The sequence below is a fragment of the Centropristis striata genome, chromosome 23 (assembly GCF_030273125.1).
Source record: "Centropristis striata isolate RG_2023a ecotype Rhode Island chromosome 23, C.striata_1.0, whole genome shotgun sequence".
Lineage (NCBI taxonomy): Eukaryota > Metazoa > Chordata > Actinopteri > Perciformes > Serranidae > Centropristis > Centropristis striata.
In genome coordinates, this window is record NC_081539.1 from 25,658,349 (window position 1) to 25,681,192 (window position 22,844).

At 39.4% G+C, this 22,844-nt stretch overlaps 1 protein-coding gene across 1 annotated transcript in view; it reads right to left on the minus strand.

Moving 5' to 3' along the window:
* Positions 1–7,182, minus strand: part of znf438 (zinc finger protein 438) — a 61,430-nt gene extending 54,248 nt beyond the window's left edge. The window contains exon 1 of the mRNA XM_059326870.1: positions 7,064–7,182. The gene's annotated coding sequence lies outside the window, so the exon portion shown is untranslated. The remainder of the gene's footprint in view (positions 1–7,063) is intronic.
* Positions 7,183–22,844: the final 15,662 nt, after the last annotated feature.

Sequence of the window (22,844 nt, forward strand, 5' to 3'; positions counted from 1 at the left end):
CTCCACTCATGACATCTTTGGGCAGCACTTAACAGACGGGATACATATCAGCTGCTTTGAATTCAGGTAAAGCTAAAAAAAAGTACTTTAAATGTGAAAAGACCACTTTAAAAGGTTTTAATCAATTAGACTTAAATAGATTGATGGACTTCCTAATTTTGTCGCAGAACTTTGTTTTTTTTTCTGAAACTTAGGCTACATTAAGGAGGGTTCTGTCTTCTACGCATCACTGAATAAGCCTGTGTATTCATGTTTTTAGTGAAGAGCTGCATTTTAATTCAGTTGCAATGCCTTTATTAATGTAGAGGTGTCACAATTGAAAAAGTAGGCCAAGCCTTAAAGCAAAATTTACCTCAGAAAAACACAATCAGAGTCCAAGCAGAGAGCCACTCCATGCAGAAGGGCTGGCTGAATGTTTGGCTCTATTCTCCTATATCTCATGCCAACAAGACTTGTGAACGCTCGACTTTTTTTGTTATTATCTGCTACTTAGACTGTTACTTCAAAGTCTGCAATGAGTGGCGCCCGAGTATAAAAATCCTCTGTGTGTTATGGTAACATGATCTTGGTTATGATTGAGCGGAAATGTTAGACAAGCATCTAAGTTTCCTCTGCCTGCTTCCACCCTCCTCATCTAGCCACATGTGAAACCACACTGGAACAGCTCGCCGGCCAAAGTAAACTCTCCAGCCGGTCACATGGCATGTGTTTACACTGGATGCCAGCTTTGCATGCCAACCCCTTACTCATATTCTGGTGATAAATGGTATCACACAGCGTAATTCTTCTTTCATAATCATTGTATGCAATGAACCTTAAAGTGTGAGTTGTTTCCCACAGTGAGCTGAGAGATAAAGGAGGCCGTCAGTCAAACTCTGCTCTGTGTGTTTGTGTGTGTGTGTTTGTGAGAAAGAGAGAGAGGGAGAGAGAGAGCGAGAGAGCGAGAGAGAGAGAGAAGGGTGTTCCTCACACTGACTCATCTATAAGGCACAGAGCTGCTCTGAGTCTGCAAAAAGTCTTAACAAAAATGTGTAGGCTAACCAATTTTCCAAGTGAGCAGCGATCCGCTTTGAACAGAACAATAAATATGAATGTAATATAATTAATCAGATGAACTGGAGCCAGAATGAAAGCTGAGTAATGTGTATATGTTAAGCTTTAGAACTCTGGCAAAAACCTTAAATGAACTGTATGGCCTGTTTACACCATTCTGCTCAACTGAAGTGGCCTGAACTTACATAACATGACACACAGTGAGATCCACAAGGAAAAACAGAAAGACGCCACTAAAAGCAGAGCGGGGCATTTTATAAAAACAGGATAAGGTACAAGGTAGTCGTGCCCTTAAGCGTACCCTGCCTTATTTGACTTGAAATGGGACCAGAATTTACTAAATGAACATCAGGCTGTATTGAAGAAGACTTGGAACTGCTGCCAAGTTGGCAGCTTTTTTGCTAGATTTAGTGACTTTTCAGATCCTCTTGGCGACTTTATTTATAGAATGCAACTAGCAACAAATTAAGCGACTTTTTCAGACCATCGGGTCATAGGTGAGAATGTAATACTGTGGCAAGCAGGGCTCTTTTACAGTAGAAGCAGAATCGTTTTTACCAGCAGTCTGTTTTTCAAAGCAAACAAACCTGATTCAAAGTTGCTCGGAACAAGAAGGGGGGTCACTACCACGACCCCTAGTTACTGTAAAGGTACAGACATTAAACAAATACAGTGACCAACCTATATAAACAAACCATACATAAACATGACAACTACAGAGAATTTGTACCAGAACAAAAACATAATAAGAAACAAGAATAAACATTGCAAAGGATGGACCGCAAAGCATCATGGGACCCAACCAACAAGAGCTCCCAAGCTGGACCGCACAGAGACAGACATAGAAATGAACTGCGAATGCACAGTGACATAAGAACTGTTTCCACTACCACCCAATATCCAGAATGAGGCGGGTCTCACTCGCCAAAACGCCCCTAATTTGAATACGAGCCATCTGGAGGGGACTTTTGTCGGGACTTTTGTTGGGACTTTTTTCTAAAAAAAGCCTGGTTACTGATTGGATGGATGACGTAGTACTCTACACGACAATAACACGCACCATTTGTAAAAGCTGGCAAAGCAGTGCTGCCAACTTAGCGACTTTGTTGCTATAGTTTGCGGCTTTTCATACCCCCTTAGCGAAAGGAGGTCAAGAAAGCGACTGGAGACAAATCCAGCGACTTTTTCTGGTGTTATTGGAGACTCCTTCTTACTCTTCTTAATGAGCAGTGGGGGGCGGCGGCTCTTCTTAACAAACACGGACACTCTGTGCACAGTTAGCGATACTGGTTAATTCACGATCATGATGTTTATGATCAGCGGAGACTCTGTGCATAATTAGTCATGCCGCTTTGTTTATGATCAGCTGCTGACGTTGTGCACAGTTAGTGATGGCGGCCACAGATGAGTCTCCCGTGTTTAATCCGTCACATATGTGACATCACGGTCGAAACTATCGCTAAGTCATTACGTGACGGTCGAAAACCATACGTCACCTCCAGAGTCTCTAAATCCCTCTGGGGGCTAACTTGTAGTCAAAACATGCAGAGTGAGCAGATATTTGAGAGGGTGTGGCCTGACTTTCCAGTGGCCAATTTCCCCCTAGTGGCAACGCGGCTATACATTACTTAATCCGACGACTTTTTGAACTCGTGGCAGCTACTGTTATTTGAAAATAGTTGGCAACACTGCTAATGAATGACAATAAAGTAATTAGGGAAAATGTTTACTGAGGTAATACATTAAGTAAGAAGTGAAGAAGAAGGGTCATTTTCTCATAGACTTCTATACAATCAGACGTCTTTTTGCAACCAGCAGAGTCACCCCCTGCTGCCAATTTAATTTTTCTTTCCACTCTAGTTTTCAAGGTACTATTACTTGAGTCCAGTCTCACATCATGCTACAGACACCTGATATTATATATCATTCAGATCCTTTTAACTAGCATGGTGGTAGAAATAAAAAAAAAACTGTGAACTGGCCCTTTAAGCTTTTTTGGAGGAGTTTACATAATGTTTTTGTGAGCCAACAAATTACGAAAGCAGGACTTCCCACATATGACAACAACCACAATCAAACTGAAACATGTACTGGAGGAAAGTAAGTGGTTCTTGTTAACGATGACAATCAAGAGGCCGTATGGAGGAGGTGTTGGGAGTTTCTGTTATGACTGTGAATGTTGTACCAAATGCCAAAAAGTGTTTTCTGATTTGTGTGGTGTGACCTGCTTTCCATCATCAGCACAAAATACTTCTGAGACAGCAGTTTTTCGACACACAAAAAAGGTGCAACAGTGAAGTAATTTCCCTCTCTACAGGTCCTAATAATGTTGCCTTCCCACAAGTCAGACCTTTGTCAGAGTCTGACACATACAAGACTGAATCACGGCAGACTGACACCAAACCCCTACAGCAAGCCACTGAACCCCAAATACGCAAAAAAAGAAAAAAAGAAAAGAAAATTGTGTTTGTACTGGGAATCTCCCAGTTCTGAATTAGTATTAACTGGAAAAGTAAAACCGTTGTTGAAAATAAAACAGTTTGCAGTCAACTTTTCCTGCATAAAGACTTAAGATGTGGGGTTTGCTGACCTTTACAGCATCTTTTTATGTGAGTAAAACTGGGCTGCTGCAGATAGTCAAAATATTAAATTGTTGTATCTGGAAAAGAAAACCAAGAACACTCTGTGGAACATGCTGCCCGCCACAGTGAGAGAGATTTCCAGTTCCAATAAGACGGATCTGAATCTTCATTCAACCACAGTGGATCATATTCCTCATTTTTAACATCTTAGAGGTGTTTAATTTAAATGTTCAGCCTGATCTAAGGTCAAACACCTCAGGGACGATGAACTGTCTCAGCCTGGCAGTCACACAGCCTGTTTGCTCAGACTAGATCCATATTCCAAATCTAAAAAGCCATATGAAATATTAAAGAGTTTTTCCTGGTATGGAACAGTAGGCCTGAAAAGTGTACCACGGAACTAATGCGGTTTATGTCAATCTTTGTAGAGTAGCTCATGTGGAGTCACAGGTTCACAAAAGCAACAAGTCAGCAACATTGCAATGAGCAAACAAAACTGTCCTGAAGCAGCCTCTGACCTTTGACCTCCCTGTGGAGAAGTGCCAGAAATATATCAGGACATACAGAAACAAAGACGTTTCTTCCATGCATATCAAACTGTTTCCTGGCCAAGTGCTCCATTGCTCCTTCAGTGCAATATTCCCGTTTCTGAATATGATACCTGAACTTAAGGTTTGTAAAACTTCCATGTTACCATTTTACATTTACACTGACTACGAGACAGTACAGTATCATGGTAAATAACTATTGCCTAAGTGTAGTTAATAATGAGTGATTTTAGGAGTCAGTTCTGCTCTACAAAGTCTAACTGCAGTAACTACACAAAGGGTAAAACTGAGGAAAAACTGCTTTAAAGTTTTTTTAACGTTTTTTAAACTGGCCAGCCAAATTGGTTTTCTGTAGATAAGTGATATGCCACTTATTTCTACATGTATTAATGATGTCATTTTTATGCTCAAAAATCATGATGATTTATTTGACCTTTGACCCCAAAAATGTAGTTACTGCACTCTGGTTTTGCTGTAAAAGGTTCTAATAGTGATGATAAACAGAGTGCAGTAACTACAATATTGTTGTCTTCTTTCACCTGCTATATTTTGTTTTCAGTGAATAAATATTTTCAAATTGATTTTGTTATCAGTGGGTTTAAAAGTGTTAAACAACTCTATTCAAAGATTTGTGTATTTTAGACTTAATATTATAAATAAATGTTATAATTTAGTCTTAATAACATTTGATCTTACTTTTTTTTTTACTTCATCACTATCTAGATAATAATTTCCCTTTCAAATAAACTTATAATTTCTATTATTTTTATGTTTAAATTCGTATATATATCCAAAGCAGACCGTGATAAGTGCAATTATTGCTTGGTTTTGAGTTGGATTTTGTGGTTTTTATATCATTATTTCTCTGAAATAAAGCAAAATTAAAATCTAAAACTTTGTCACAAGATAAAACAGACATCAAGGAGTTAATTTTTAGTTAAAACTCAATTCTGACCAAATATGTAGTTACTGCAGTTAAACTTTGTAGGGCAGTGTAGATGTGCTACATGAGACTGGTGCATCACTAATGATATGGTTATCAGTAATTGTATCAAAGGCATGTCTTTAAGGGTACATAGGTAATACAATACATATTCTGAAATCTTAGTTTAGATACCATATATAGATAAATAAATAGGAAAACCTTTAAGATCAAAGCACTTCTTTACATTAATGAAAAACATCCTGTAAATCCAGTCCTGCTGAATAGTTTGCAACATTTCTTGCAATAAACTACTAAGCCTCCAAGAGGAGCGCTGGGCTTCAGGCCAGTTTCATAGTAGCATTGGTGGAGTAAAAACTTCCAGATCCATCAGGTGATGGCATTGGGCCCAAAAAGACTTTTTCCCATAGACTTACAGTGAGAAAGAAATATCTGTAAATCAGCATCTACAACTTTTTGGAATGCCACAGCCACCACAAAATGACTCAGAATTGCATTCATTCACTCCAGTAACATTTGGAAAGTCTAGAAGAGACATCCACTTTAATTATTTTATTTTCTATTCAAGCTATCAAAGCTGTCAAACTTTTTGGACTTCATGCGCCATTGACCAACTTTCATAGAAATGAACAGGCCCCATCTCCAACACACTATAAATATAAATGGGCAACATCTCTCAATTTCCTTATATTATCTGCAGCACATGTCATCAAATCACCTAAACATTGAAGCATTATGTATATATTTAGTTGTAAAATTAATTAAACAAGCTCATTTGCATTCCTGCTTGAATTGAGCATGTTTTTCACTTTCTGTAGCCACAGCTAGGGCTGGGCGATATATCGATATGTTTTTTAAATGTTATATGGAATTAGACCATATCGCATAGATATAGTTAAAACATTTTTATTTCCTTATATATAAGTGCTGCCCTTACTAGAGTTTGTCATATTTAGTTCTTTTGTAATGTTCGTTATTCTTTTCTCATACAAATATATTTATTTCAGAAAAAGATTGACCTATCAAATTTCATAGGCTTTTTTTATTTAAGATATTTATTATTTAAATGTGCACTTTATGGAGCTTTGATTTTTTTTTTTTTTTTTTAAAGGTACTCCTGTTATACAGTATTTATGTTCACTTAAACGGTTTCAATAAAACTACTTGTGACATGTCATATTTGGCTTTGACTTTGATTGAACATTTGCTCTCACTTTGCATTAAAAAAATTGGGATATACATCGTTTATCGATATTCAGCATAAATATATCGGGATATAACTTTTGGTCCATATCGCCCAGCCCTAGCCACAGCAACAAAACCCTTTGATTTAAGCTAATATTGATTATAACTATGCTTACTGTAAATTTAGGTGATCCATTCAATTGCACTCAATTGCACTCTTCTACACTCCATAATGCCAGACCACAGAGCAGACCTGACTCCTCCTCTGAGGTTCATGTCTCTACAACATGCAGGTGCACATCCAGCACTGCTGACATTGAGGAGGACAACTGAGGACAGGACACACTCGTCAGTGCACTGTTTGTTTGCACATGTCTCAGCTGTGTGTGTGCGGATCTTACTGCGGGGAATCCTACTCTGATGACGTATTGATTCAATGCACAGCTGCAGGGTTAGCCGCAGGCCTGCTCTGCATTAGCAACACACACACTGTACAACACCTCATATACGTTTGTCTCTCCGCAGTTTATTGCATATGCACTTTAAAGTAACCTCCACGCTAGATGAAGACTGTTGGTTGAGTTTGAAGCTGTTACTCATTCTATAAATACAGAGCAAAGGCACAGCTCCCCACTGCTGCAGGGAAATGCTACCGTGATAACATTGCAAACGAGCCCTGTTAGACGTCGTTTTCTGTCTTTAACAGCGGCGGACTGGGCGCTAATGTTGGATTAACTTTAAACATGTCTCACCTGGATCCCCAGTTATGTGGAGGAAGCGCCTTCAAGCTACAGCAGGCTCATTTTTTCGTAAATACCTAGTAAAAACCGTCGATCCTCATAAATGTTTCTCTCCAGCCATTTTGAGCCAAACCGTCAACTTGATCCCGCGGGTGGAACTAATATGACCGAGTTTTTAATAAATTACATTTCTCGGCTTATGCGTGTCAAAATAATCAAATGGAGTCAAGTGAGAGTAAGGTTAGTGTTCCAGCGTAAAATATGTGTTTGAGACGGTTGAGGAAGCTTAATACTGCGGTTATAATTTCCTGTTGAACCCCGTGTAGGCAGAAATGGTACGGCTCATAAAATTCGGGGACCTACTTTGCTGTGGTTGGTGGAAGCAGCCAATGAGAGGCTGAGTAGTAACCTGTAGCAGTACAACACAGAGCTGTCACACAGCTGGGAGACCGTCACACATCACAGCGGCTTGGTACATGGGTATATTGTCATGAGACTGATGAGCAACTTATGTTTAATATCCCTGTTAACTCTATGGAGTTTTGGGCTATTGTCCATTTTTAATCCTTTTCATCCTGCCTGTATACACCACTTAAAAAATGTTTAAATGCCATGTTGGTATTTTTTTTCCCAGCACAACCTATATGACCTAATAATAGGCTAATTGTTTTTTTTATTCTGACTTACTGGATCAACATTTTAATCCAAAAAGAAACAAAGAAAAACCAACATAAATGTGACCCTGTCATCTCTGGTTTTTATTCTAGTGTGACTCTATTAAATTTTAAAAAAAATTGTTTAGCGTAACAATTTTGGTCATTTTGTGTCTTTGTAGGTCATTTTGTTTCTTTTTTGGTCATTTTGTGTCTTTGTTGTGTCTTTTCTTAGTTATTTTGTGTCTTTTTTGGTCATTTTGTGTCTTTTTTTGGTCATTGTGTGTCTTTTTTGGTCATTTTGTGTCTTTCTTAGTCATTTTTGTGTCTTTGTAAGTTATTTCGTTTCTGTTTTGGTCATTTTGTGGCTTTGTTGTGTCTTTTCTTAGTTGTTTTGTGTCTTTTTTGGTCATTTTGTGTCTTTTTTTGGTAATGTTGTGTCTTTTTTTGGTAATTGTGTGTCTTTTTTTAGTCATATTATGTCTTTTTTTGGTCATTGTGTGTCTTTTTTTAGTCATATTATGTCTTTTTTGGTCATTTTGTGTCTTTTGTTGTGTCTTTTTAGTCATTTTGTGTCTTCTTCTGTGGTTTTTTTGGTCCTTTTGTCTTCTCATTTTGTGTCGTTTTTGGTCATTTTGTGTCTTTTTGTGTCTTTTTTTAGTCATTTTGTGTCTTTTTTGGTCATTTTGTGTCTTTTTTAGTTCTTTCGTCGAACATAAAATGTGATTTTGAATTTTTTTTTACTTTCAAAACACTTTCATGCTCAATAAAGCATTTTAAATGTTGCAAATGTGAACCAAGGTTGCAAATATAACATATAAGAGGGTTACATCCAGTTCTATCATTTTATACTAAATATATTTGAGCTTGTCTCCAGTTTTACTTGGTATATCATCATCAAACTGAAACTGGCCTCATGGAGTTTACAGCCAGAACTTTAGAGGTCAATTTACAGTAGGGCTCCACGCTGCTTTGTTTTCTAGTCTGGATGTCATCAAGAAGTCATGCTTTGGCGCTTTTGGTGACTCCAGAGGGTTAAACAAATTGTTAAATATCTGGGAATTCAAGTTACAAAACATTTGGATCTTAGACAGCAGCTTAACTTCTACCCCAAAATTAAAAAAACAAAGTCAATTTTAATTTGTGGCTGCAGAGAGACCTCTCCAGAGTGTTGCTGTCAAAAGCTGAAGGTGTGTCAAGGTTTGTTTATCCGGCTAGGTCACTTTTTCTTAATGATGCACTCTGTAAAGAAATCAATAGATTGTTTATCAGTTTTGTCTGGAAGAATAGACACCACCATCTTAAGAAAGTAATTCTTAGTTTAGAGAGAGCAGGAGGAGGTTTGGAACCTTTTGGAAGTTTTTTCACCTGAATTCTACCTTTAAAGTTAAAAGGCTGAAAATATGTTTGGAACTACCAGAGTCACTATGGAATTTTATTCCACACAATTTACATAAAAAAAATAGGAGGCATAATATTTCTAATGAGCTGCAACTTCACAGTTTCCAACTTTCCACTGAAACTCTCAAAGTATTATCAGCAGGCTTTACTCTCTTGGAAATGATGCTATGTTCACAACTTTTCTCCTTCTTTCTCTACTTTGGAACAATGGTCAAATTACTATTAAAAACCAAAGTGTATAACAAAACAGTATGCTTTATAACAAATCATATGCTTATGATGGGTAAGTTTCACATCCACGAGATGAAGTTTTCCAAATCCCTCCCTAACTTTAGTGTTTTTACAATAAAAATGAAATTATATAGTATTATAGTATAGTTAGTATATTGAGACAAATAAGAAATGTGAACACACTCTCATACACTTTACAAAAATATTTTCAGAAAACCCAGTATAGTATAAAAGTAAGCACCTTATACCCTATGTACTTTATTATATTATTATTTATATATATTAATCTACAGTTACCATAACTGACATTTTTCTTTGAATGTCCGTGTTTCTCTAGTTGTTAATAAAGATCTGAAATTTAAAAATAAAATAAAATAAAATTAATGGATATATTGTATTTGAACGTTGTAACCTATGGTTGTAACAATAATGTAAAACTGGGGCCACACAAACATACATACTCACTTATATAACGCCAGAAAAATTAAATGTAGGTAACTATAGACAAAGGTTTTATTATTTCAGTTATTCTGGTAAAGTAGCAACGCCACAATGTAAAAAAAAAAAAAAGCTTAATTAAAGGTCATGCATTTAAATTTAAAATTAAAGGGGCACTCTACAGATTTTTTAAAATTAGTGTTTACCTATGCTCACAAGTCACCTAATTTTATAGAAGTGCAATACTAACTTCAAGAAAGTACAGAACATACTACAGGATCAATGGTTATTCTATATTAATCTCTATAGACAGATCTGCATATGAATACAGAATCAGAATAAAGAATTTGCACCACTAAATAAACTCAGGCAATATTTTATTTTAGGGCTGTCAAAGTTAACACGATAATAACGCGTTAATGTAAATTCCTTACAAATTACAAGCGCATGTTTTATGATGCCTTGCCGCTACTAAAGTACCTGTATGGGATCAGAGGCCGAGGGGAACTAACTAGTGGGTGTGGCCAAAACGCTTTCCAAAAAGTACTCAGTGGAAACACGCTTATGGTGATCCCGTGAATGTGCGATATTTGTGCCCTTTCATAGTGCAGTCCGGTTTTGCAGAACAAGGTGGGAGGAGACGATAGTGATGGGCAGTTCTGCACAGTAGCACAGTGCTAATAAGCTACACAGTTAGCTCTGTAGCAGTACAGTGTTATGTGCCGCAGCAGTATGTGCACAGTTAGCGACCTCCGTTTGTTTACAACAAGACACTCTGTGAACAATTAGCGATGCTGTTTGTTTACGATCAGCATTGGACACATTCTGTACAGTAAGCGTGCGGGTTTGTTTACAATAAGCAGTGTACACTGTGCACAGTTAACGACAGGGGCCACAGTTGTTGTGCTGCTGCTGAACGGTGATTCAATGACTGTCGGACCAAGTGGGATGGCCCCGTTCATAGTGGTCCCGCTTCCAACAGTCCCACCAATTTTCCACCTCTGTGGTTACCTCTAGAGGCAGAAAATTGGTGGGATCACTTGATGGGATCACTTCTGGTGCGTTCATAGTGCAGGCGAGACGTTACAGAGCCATAAATGTCCCGGCATGAAACAGCCCTGAAAGGAGCTATTGTGGTTGGTGTGCAGAAACATCCTCCAAATCAATAAAGAGCATCTTTTGAATGGCAAGTTCAGCTTTCCCCCCCTCGCCCCTCATATTTCACTCCTCACAGTACATGTGCAATTTATTTATTGTTTGTTTTGATATATTTTTTGTGTTTTGATCCCACTTAGTAGAAGAGAATGTTTTTGTGAGCCTTTATTATCCCCATGTGAGGTTAGAGACAGTTACACTGTGTGAGATTATTCACTTTAAGTGTCCAGGGAACTATCTTATCTAACTGACCAGTGTAACTGTTGTACAATGTGTCTGTTGTTGTGATGCATGAGGTCAATCATTTTGTGTTGAGCTGTTTTAAACGGGATGTTCAGTGTTAAGTTGGACACTACATGCTGTTAGTATTAGTGATTCATGTTACATTCATCTGTTGTTTCTTGTTGGGCCTCAGTTTGCCATGTTTTGCTTTCAGCATATTTTGAGCATGCAGGACCTTTGAGGTTATGGACAGTATTTGTCATTCTATTGGATTGTTGCAATAATAATAAACATGCATTTGCATAACATTACAATATGTGTCCACTCACACACTGATAAGAGTATTAAAAACTTGAAAAATATCCGTTAAGATATATTTAGATCAGATAAAATTATCAAATATTTTAATCCATTGACAGTCCTATTTTATTTACATAGATGGTCTTTCTTGTCCCAGGAGAGAACGTTGTTGTCAAAGCTTACACATGAACATACAGATACACACAAAACATACATTGGATATATGGTCATATATACATTCATTCCCCTACATCAGGGGTCGGCAAAAATAAGAGAAAAACAGTCGAAATGGAGCCGCAAACCTTATTTTAAGCCTTAGAATGAAGATAATACAGCCTGATAGGTCTAAATTAGCCAAGCCTTTTTTTTTTCTTTTTTTTTATTCTTCCTGTAAGTCTCTTAAAACTAAAAGTGTCTGCTAAATGACTAAATGTAAATGTAAATGTACCAGTCAAGTCATAATGAGCATTTATTTTTAGGATTTCTGTATGAAATATCTCAGGAGATTTGGAATCGAAAGCTAGCCTAGCGAGAGAAACTCAAGTCTAGACTTGAAGTTGGCAAAATTTAGAGTTTAGGTGCCAACCGGTAGACTTTCATAAGTTATAATGCACATTTTAGCTAATTAAAATGTTTTAAAAATCTTTTTACAGCCATGTATAATCTACACATTTTTACAATTGAAAAATACAAATTGCTTTGGGCCTACACCAGTGAAAAATAAAATGTTAAATGTAAAGAAATAAACATTTTTGTATAACGATTTTGTATAATTTTTTTGTCACAGCCACATGGAGCCACTGCAGATGGCCTGAAGAGCCACATGTGGCTCCGGAGCCGCAGGTTGCGGACCCCTGTCCTACATGTGTCCCCACATTTACATATATAACAGGTACATATATACACACATCCAATATATATTATTCAACAGTCCTCCTAATGTCTTGGCCTTGTCTAGTAGAGGAGTGCTGTGTTAAAATCGAGTGTTCATTTATGCACACTAACACACAATGCTAATATTAGTTCTTGTTGTTTGTTTTTGTTGTTCAGTCAGCTTTCATAATATTAAATAAGTCCATATTAATTATTGCGTTACAGCAGGGGATGTGTTATGACACAAATGCATACCCATAAACACACACTTTTAGACGTGCATGTAAATTGACACACACACATACACACGCCCTTTCTGCTGGTATTTTGCACCACGTTCTTGGTGCAATGAAGCATGGTGTTGTTAGTTTTGCAATTTGAGTCACCTGGGGCAACACATGTCCTGTTGTGTTAACCACTGTCACAGGCTTCAGTGTATAGTCTGTGGCAGGTGGCGATGCTTTCTGCCTCTGACTGTTTGTTTGTGTGTGTGTGTGTGTGTGTGTGTGTGTGTGTGTGGATGACAGACAGACAGAAAAAGATGTATTCAGTTTCATGCTACTTAGGATTTCTCTGTGTCTTTTTCTGTCTCCCTCATTCACACTGCAGCATGACAGAAGCCTTGAGAACAAAGACGTGTAATCAGGAACTTGAGTACAGGTGTTGTCACTGCTGCGCTTCTGAAAGGCTCTGTTTCATGCTGATAGTGCACTGCGAGTAATATCAATATTTCTCATCTCCCAAAACAGGATATGAAAGAGAGCTGGCTTTTTCTGTTACCCTTGATGAAACACTAGGTATCACTCACTAACATTTGTGCCTTATGACTGTTACACTTGATTAAATCCTCATATCACTCTGAAACATATGTTTAACCAGTCAAAATGATACTCTATGCTTCAGTAGTGTGTGTGGCCATATATTGAGCTCTGGACCATATGAGGAAAGAGCTACTTTTAAAGGGATAGTCAAGATTTTTTGAAGTGGGGTTGTATGAGGTACTTATCCATATTTGGTCTATTGACTACAGTAGATGGCGGTCTGCACGCCCCCAGTTTGGAGAAGCAGACAGCAGTACAGTCACAGAAGCTAAGCAATGTACTGCTGTTGATGGGGGCAGCAGCTAAACAAATTTTAGCCACCTATGGCCCACCTCAAAATCATAATTCCTCCAAATCAAACCACTAAATAGGTTGTTTCTTTCCTCAAATACATAGGGTTTCCAAAATTGTGCCCTTGCCAGTGGCAGGAAAACAACATGTCCTCATAAAAGGCTGTAGTTTCATTAGGTTTACGCTACTTAAGTTAGGGTTAACATTAGCCATGTTTCCATTAGGGGGGAAAGTGGCCACCGGGAAAGTCTCAGGCCACACCCTCTCAAAAGTCCGCTCACTCTGCGTGTCTCCTTTACAAGTTAGCCCCCAGAGGGATTTAGAGACTCTGGAGGTGACATACAGGTTTTCGCTGTCGCTAACTGTGCACAATGTCAGCAGCTGATCATAAAGAAAGCAGCATGGCTAATTATGCACAGCTTCTCCGCTGATCATAAACATAGTGATCGTGAATTAACCGGCATCACTAACTGTGCACAGTGTCCGGTGCTTGTTGTAAACAAACAGAGATCTCCTGTAGCAGCAGCACATACACACTGTACTGCTACTGAGCTAACTGTAGCTAACTGCTGCTAACGACGGCTCTTCTTAAGGAGCCGGCTCGTTAAGAAGAGTAAGAAAGAGTCACTGGATTTGTCTCCAGTCGCTTTCTTGAAAAATAGTCGCTAAGGGGGTCTGAAAATTCAGCTTACGTAATACAGCGTCTCCGCTAATCATAAACATCATGATCGTGAATTAACCGGCATCGCTAACTGTGCTCTGTAACTCATAGACTAAGGAAATGATCATAGATTTCCGCAGGTTCAAGCCCCCCCTTCAGCCAGTGAATACCTGTGGGGTGGACATGGAGGTGGTGCCAAGTTCTAAGTATCTAGATGTATACCTGGATAATAAGTTGGACTGGTCCCTAAACACAGACGCTCTCTACAAAAAGGGGCGGAGCCGCCTCTTTTTCTTCTTGAAGCTCAGATCTCTGGACATCTGTAGTAAGATGCTGCAGATGTTTTATCAGTCTGTGGTGGTAGTGTGTTGTTTTATGCTGCAGTCTGCTGGGGAGGCAGCATCACACACAGAGATGAAGGCGGTTGGACAGACTGGTCTAAAGAGCTGGTTCTGTGGTTGGAGCCAGGTTGGACACACTGGAGGAGGTGGTGGAGAGATGACCTGTCAACATGTTCCAGTCCATCCTGAAATACCCAGATCATCTGCTACACAAAACCTTTATGGACCAAAAAAACAGCAGTGGACAGTGGACTCCTCTCTCTCTGTTGCAGGACGGAGAGACAAAAAGATCCTTCTCTCCTACAGCCATCAGGCTGTCTCATTCTAACAGAGATTCTACCAGACTCACTGAATTACCCCTCAGGGATAAATAAAGTAATTTTGATTGATTTGATTGACTAATTGACTGATTGACAAAAACTGTGATTTCACCCTGCAGAACACAGGAGTTGCTGGTCTACCTCTGCCTTGCTCGGTTAGTTTGTGTTATTGTGTGACTTTGGTGTTTTAAAGGGTTAGCTCAGATTCACATATAAAAATAAATATAGCTTACACTTCTAAAATACACTACATTGCCTAACTTTCATGTCAGTATTCCTGCCTGTTTGCCCAAACTGTGGGTGTGCCAGCTGCCATCTACTGTAGTGAATACACTGACTATGGACAAGTACCTCATAGTACCCCACTTCAATAAATCCAAACTATCCCTTTAAAAACACATAAAGGTCTTAACTATAGAAAAAAGTACTTGTGGCATCCCCACTTTGGGATCAATACCAGGATCTTTAGCTCAGGGCCAAATAAAATTAAGAATTGCTTTAGGATAATGACAGTATCGACCAGTGCTCGGTAAAGCGTTTCAAGCTGTGGCAGGTTAATTCCCATCTATGAAGGTGTTCAGGGAGTCAGCCTGAGTCAGGTTTGACGGTCAAAGTAATTCTCTCCAGCATGGTGCTGCTGTAGCACTATGCACAGCACCTACTTTCCCCTGTACCACACAGCCATTTTAAGCTACTGCAATATAATTTACAACCTATTCTTTGGAAGACATGTGAGAGCCTCGATGCCATCACAGAAATGGAGAACACTTGGCAAAAGCTACACTCACATAGACCACCCTAGTAAAATCCAACTATTGCAAGGTTGCGGAATAATTTATCCTCTCTATTGGCATGTGCCTACATATCTGTAAACCCAAAAGTCCTCAGGCGACTCGCGGATGACATGTCATGAATTACAGGTCAGCATGAGTTATGGTCAGATCAGGCTACAAAGCATTAAGGCTGACACTGTAATATAACATAATAACACAATTACAGCTTAGAAAAAATGGTTAGGCAAACAATCCTAGGAAAGAATTAGCTCTTTTTGCATGTTAAACAACCACTTGCTCCAAGGACACAAAGAATTTTGGAAAATGCTAAAAGAAGTGTTTTAAGTTCTCCTTCTTCTTTTCAAGCTGATATATTTTTTAAGCAAGGTACTTTGAGTGAGCATTCCTTGTTGCGTATTCCCTCTGTGAATAGAAGTAATTTACCTTGCTCATTATGTGAGACGTTGAGGTGTTTTGATGTTTGGAGATGAAAATGCTTTGAGATGAAATATTCATTTTTTTAGTTGGCTTAATTATGTATGTGTCCACTGTCAAGTTGGAAACTGCTGCTCCTGTGAGGGATGTTTCAAGCGTACCTTTTTGCCATTGGCACAGAATACATTACCTCCTTATTACAGGGAATGCCTGGCGTACACTCGTATGCAACCTTATGGAAATATTAAATGAAGAGGCTGCACACCTCAGTGGACACACTGAATAAGCATGAGCATCTCTTGTTCGTGACTCATAATGTGAAGGTTGGGCTGATTGTCGTTTTTTTGCTCATTTACTGCGTCATCCATTGTTTTAACGCAGACTTGGTCATACAGACAAAGATTATACCTGGACTCTTTGTTCTTTTATTTCAAACAACCTTATTCCAACAGTGATGTAATGGGTTAGTGCTCTGGATTACGAGCAGATGGTAGGTGCCTCAGGTGTAATTTGTCCAACATCATGAAAGTCACATCCCTGTGTGTGTGTGTGGCTTTATGGTCATGTGAGGAATCAGCATGTCAAGCTGTAACAAGCTGAGGGGGATTTTCAGAGGGGCCATGTCAAAGGAATTGGTCAACATTTAGGGAAATACTTAAAATGAAAGTGACATGAGAAAATCAATACCACATGTTTGTACAGTAAATATGAAGCAACAGCTGGTAGCCAGTTAGCTTAGCTTAACATTAAAGGCCTTAACACACACCACCAACCATATCTGAAAACCAGAATAGTCATAGCCACTGCAGAGTGCTGGGCAAATAATAAAACTGTTGCTTGTCAAGATATAAATACATATAGGTTAAAAATAAAATAATACAGTGCATGTATTAGTGATCTTGAAGTGAACTAACTAGCTGGCAGGTTAGCTGTTTCCTCCCTACTGTATTTCCAGTATTCATGCTAAACTAAGCTATGCTATGCTAAGCTAAGCTAAGCCTGACTTCAGCTTCATATTCAAAGTAAGTGCTTGACATTTCAGGAAAACCATTTTGTTTTCTTCAAGAGTTAGATTTCTGTTAGCCAGTTGACTTAGCTTAGCAGAATACATATATACTTTAGCTTCTGCCTGGACGGTTTTACGATTTGTGGAGCGAAAAATGGAACCCCAAGATGATTCACGCAAACAACAAAGATAGTGGAAGGGGAGGGACGATTCCACAACATGATCGGTGCAGCAACACAGATTATTTGCATCGGACCTGGTGTCCATGGTTTTCATATGCAATTTTCTGTATCTGTACCACATTTTCGCAATGTACTGGTGTAAAACAGTTTTTAGTTGGGATTAATTGCTGGGTTCACTGGAGTCTCTGCTGGTTGTCTGGCAACCTCACATACCCCTTTTCGACCAAAGCAGTTAGGGAGCGTGTCTATGTTCCCCCGGGTTCTATGTTCCCCGGTCTGTTACTTTTTCCACCATTACTGGCAAATAGGCCTATGTGGGCATACGGGCTGTTTGGCACGCATATGCAAATAGGCCTAGACGTCGTGTTGTGTGAATTGCTGGCGTGTTGTGTGAATTGCTGGCGCGTTGCGGCCAATTGCTGGCGTGTTGTGGTGATTTTCTGGCGTGTTGTGTGAATTGCTGGTGTGTTGTGTGAATTGCTGGCGTGTTGTGTGAATTGCTGGTGTGTTTTGCACTTCAGGGCCACCGTACAAACCTGCAGGTCTCGAGCTAACCTTAACCCTAACCCTCCAACAGTGGGGAACATAGGACCCTTTTTCAGAAAAACCAAACTGACTACTTGTAAAAGTCTAGTCGTATATATCGTCTCTCAACTCAAACTTCATTCTCACGTTTCAAGATACTAATTGGACTGTAAACAATGATTGGGGCACAGAAAAGGTAGTCTTTGCAAAGGAAATCCATTATCTCTCTTCCACAGGGTGTCGTGCTGTGGTCCTGCTCGGCATCACTCCTGCTGGTCTCACTGCTGTGGATCTTGTTCGGCCCCAGATGGGAATGCTCCTCTCCTGGTCCTCTCTGTCTCTCTCTCAACCGTCTCTCTCTATCCTCCCTCCCTCTCCCCCTTCAACCTCTATCTACTCTATTCCACTCTGTTGATCTGTACAATGACATCTATTGCACGTCTGTCCGTCCTGGGAGATGGATCCCTCCTCTGTCTCTCCCTGAGGTTTCTATTTCTTTTTCCCCTGTTAAAAGGTTTTTTTGAGGAGTTTTTCCCTGGCTGCTGTGAGGGTCTAAGGACAGAGGGTGTCGTACCATGTACAGTCTGTGAAGCCCTTTGAGGCAAATCTGTGATTTGTTATTTTGGGCTATATAAATAAAATTGACTTGACTTGATTTATCCATACAGCCACTGACTACAACTGCAGAAATATCAGCCCTTGGCCCTATAGATTAAATCGTCATTGGACTGATATGGGTTCAAAGACTGACCCCACAGTTAAAACAATACTCCAGGTATAAAGTCAAGACTCCCGGCCAAGAAAGAGTCCTGCATCCCTCAAGTTAACCTTCTCCTGGCTGTTGCTTCATATTTACACCTCATCTAACTCTTGGCAAGAAAGGGAATAAGCGTATTCCCCAAAATGTCGAACTATTCATGAAACACTCCAACAGCAGATTTATACAAATCTTCTCATCTCACTCTAAGGAAGAAAAGATTAATTTAAACAACTGATCCCAGAACACATGGAGCGGAGAAAAATGGAAAAAAGTACATTTAATACTTTCTTTCTCCTTGCTGGATTATCTGCCTGTGTTCACTGTGTGTGTCCTAGCCTTTGTGCATGTATGTGTGTGTGGGATTTCCAACAGCCTGGCTCTGTTGCTCTTTTCAGACCTCTTCTCCTTTCCAAGCCATGAAGTCAAAGCCCTCTCGCTCTTTCCAAAGTTGTAAAACATGAAAATGAAACACTAGTCTATCTCACTTTCAGTTTTGTCCAGATGTCACCTTGAATATGTGATGCTCTCCACATGTTTCAAAATGAGACCTTTGGTGCACACTTGGCTTACACCTTTGGGGTAAATACTCAAGGTGATGAGGGTAGAAAACAGTTAAAAGACACGTGTGCAAATCTGCACATGTAGACCCACCGGAGACAAGGAAATGCCCACACATAAGCATCTGTTAGATCTGGTAAGTTAGATTATACTTAGTGAATTGGTAATGTAACTTTATGAACATGTTTTAAAGCGTCTGTATATATATCGCTCTTCAACATTTTTTTCTTGGTGTTTAAGGCCCATAGTATGAGCTTATGCCATATTCTATACATAATACTACCTTTTTAAATACAGCCAGGAAAAGCTTTAGAAGATTTCAGTGTTTAAGCCAAATCTTGGAATGCATCACTGATAATTTCCATAATAAAACTGCAAGAATCCCACTTGATTTCTTTAAACTTTTCCCCATCAGATTACTGAGCACTGTCGAGTGAGTTTCCCCTTCCCGAACACTTCATTACAAACACTAAATGAGGACTATCTCTGTTCATGTTTATTTCCAAAGCCTTACTGGCTGTTATGTTATTATTGCAGTCATTTCCTGTGCTGGAATTTCATTTTGGGGCTCCCTCCTTGCTCCTAAAACTTACTAGCGGCCTGTCACCCTTTCAGCACCTCTTGCTGGCTCTTGTAAAGGTGTGGGTGGCCATGGTTGGACCCTGAAGTGGCTGCACGGACGCTGAGCTGTGAAATTACATTAAGCCGCCAGCCTAAGGCCCATGGCAATCCTCCCTTAATGAAAACTGTTTCACAGCGCAGGCTGCTCGGAGCACCGGAGACAATCTGTTTGACAACCAGGGCTTAATATGGAGAGGTTGAGTAAAGGGACACCATAGTAATTGGCTGGCATTTTGGATGTTCATTTATAGTGCTCCGCCGCTATTCGTGTACAGAGAAAAATGTTCTGATGTTCTGTGAGTGTGTGTGGGAAAAGAGTAGGTGTGCGGTATTCATATTCATCCAGTGAAAACAGCAGTGGCCTATCACAGATTGAAACATAAGCACATACACAAACATAAACCACCCACACACTATTCACTCATAGCGCCTCATCATTGTACCTATATAACCACAACGTCTCAGATGTGTTTCCGTCTAATGGAAATGTGATGTATAGACAAATACACTCATATAGGGGAATGTAACCTTTTAACTTGTATTAAAAGGTTACTTTGTTCATCAGTGAAGAGTCCGCTCCATCATATTTAATGAGCTGCCACATTGAATTTCTGTGAAGTGAAGATGGTTTATTCTCTGAGATTTCTGCAATACAATGTAGGGTATTGTATTTTTATTTGTAGGGTATTGTATTTTTATTTGTTGCGCACCACACATTGCACAAATACATTTAAAGCTGCACTAATATTTTTATTTTAATAAAACAATGGCTCAAAGAAACATATGTTATAAGTAATGTAAAAGGGCTTGAAGTGATAATTATCACACAACTCTGCCAGCCTAGCCTTTTTCTTTTTGCATTTTATGTTTCTGCAACTACAGATGCGTTGTATATTACATTTAAAGCCATGTAGGTCCCTAGCCTGGCTAACACCAGACTATATCACAAATGAGATATAGTCTGGAGACCACCTATTCATTTTTCCTTAGAGGAGGCGTGGTTTATTATCATCCAGAGCCGCTTATTGGTCGCTACGAATGTCTATCATAAGCATCTGTACGTAGCTCTTAGCCAATCATATCAATTATAACAGCTGAACTATGTAGAGCGACATACATTCGATGAGGAAGCATCGAGGAAGAAGACGACTGATGTTTACACGATGGCGCCAAACGATTATTGCCGTTTGTGCAAGATATATATGAAGGAAGAAGGACACTCCACATATGCACGCCTCCTTTATCTGGTCCTCCATAAAGGCGATCAATGGCGAGACGACCACAACGACCGTGGTCTTGTTAAACCCCATTAGCTTAGCCACTAATGGGGCTAGTTGGTAGATTAGGCTTTTGCCAAATCCTGTTGGAAGCAAGGCTAAAACTTTTGGTGGTGATAAAGGAGTGTAAATCCAAACATTGCTCTTCTTTTAAACTTTAAACTTTTATACTTTGGCTCTAAACTATCTAGAACACTGTCTACAGCTAGATCCAAACAGAGCTTGGCGTCTGCTGCAGCCATGTTGGATCCGTAAGCAAACTACAAGCTTCCGTCTGTCCAATAGTACGCATCATCTTCTTGCTGTCCCTCCCCGTTCTGTGATTGGATACCAAAAGCAGGGCTAAGAATCGGCCATGGACACCATGCTGCCTTGAAGTTCGAAACGAAATTGAGCGTGTGAGGCAGCATGGGTATACCCGGGCTAGTAGATCCTCCTTAAACCAGGAGACTGATGTTTGTGTGCCGTTGATGGAAGTTTTGTTGTTTAGAAGTTATGTCTGGAATTAGTGATTTTTTTAAGACTAACCAGTGGTGGACTGTCTAAGGGGCAGAGGCAAAAAAATTAAAAGGCCACCAGCTGTATGTAACAGGGCACAGCATGAGAATGTTTTCTAGCATGTATCAGCCTATATGGCACTGCAACGTGTTTTCTTAAATCTAAGGCTACCCTGGAGGGCACTTCATCATGTTTTATATCTACCATACGACTTTTAATGTGTTTTCATTTGAACACCGGTGCCTCACCAACCTTTACTCTAAACTCTAAAAAGAGTTGTTGAAGTATTTAAAACAGTGATAGTCATGTGTTTAAAATATGTTACAGTCATCATGTGTTTGCAGTGTCTTTAAAGCAGCAGTCATCTTGTGTCACAGCCGCCGTATTTACGCCTCTGTGACACTTTGCCTCCCAGAGGCGTAATGGGGGACCAAGTGATCCCGGCTCTGTACCGCCTCCTGAGGTAGTAACAGAGACATAAAATTGGCGAGACTGTTCAAGGAAGGGGGGGGGGGGGGGGGGGGGGGGGGGGACATTAAATACGTGACACGTAAGTTGTTATTCTGTTTTGTCTAATTACTCGGGTAATTACAAAAGAAGTGGACCGTATCATCAGAAACATGCCATTCTGACCGTAATCAAATCACGTTAAGGAAAATGCAAAACAACTTGTATTTTGAATCTGTGCCGCGGGAAACAGCACAACGGCAGTTATTCCACCATCATTGTTTTGAATGCTCTCAGCGCTGCCGTTGCTTATTGTACACAAACTGCCGCTGCTCTGTTACACGGTACTACTGTCTCCTCCCACTTTGTTCCAGATGTTAGATCAGGCATGATCAGGCACTACCTGTTAAATCAGGTAGTGATGGGAATTTGGTCTCTTTTTAGTGATCCGGATCATTTGTCTCAGCTCACCAAGAAGATGTGGCTCTTTCGGCTCCCAAATGGCTCTTTGTTTTTTCAGATTTTGCGCTGTTTTGACTAGTGATTTGTATTTGAACACATCCCTTGTTACTCTCTAACTTGCTTGCAGAACCACTCTGGTACACAAAGCAGATAGAAAATGTCTATAAAAGCCTAAGCATAGAAATTAAAAAAGGACAGCTATTGACATTTTTTTTAATTATTCAAACACACACTTTACAAAACAAGTAAAGTACTGAAAAAAATAAAAATTAAATGCAGCAATCAAGTAAATGTGCTTTATTAATGTTAACTACTGACATCTGGACAAAAAATATATATATATATTTTTGGTATAGAGAAAAAGTAAAATAAATAAATTAAAAAAACATCTAGAATCAGGCTTGTAACCGGAAGGTCGTCGCTTCGAATCCCAGGACTGACAAGTCAAGTAAAATGCCAACTTTTATTCCGGCATCTGGGTTGGTTCCGTGGCACTCTTTGGTTCTACTTAGCTATTTTGGTTCTTTGTTTTGGTTTTACTG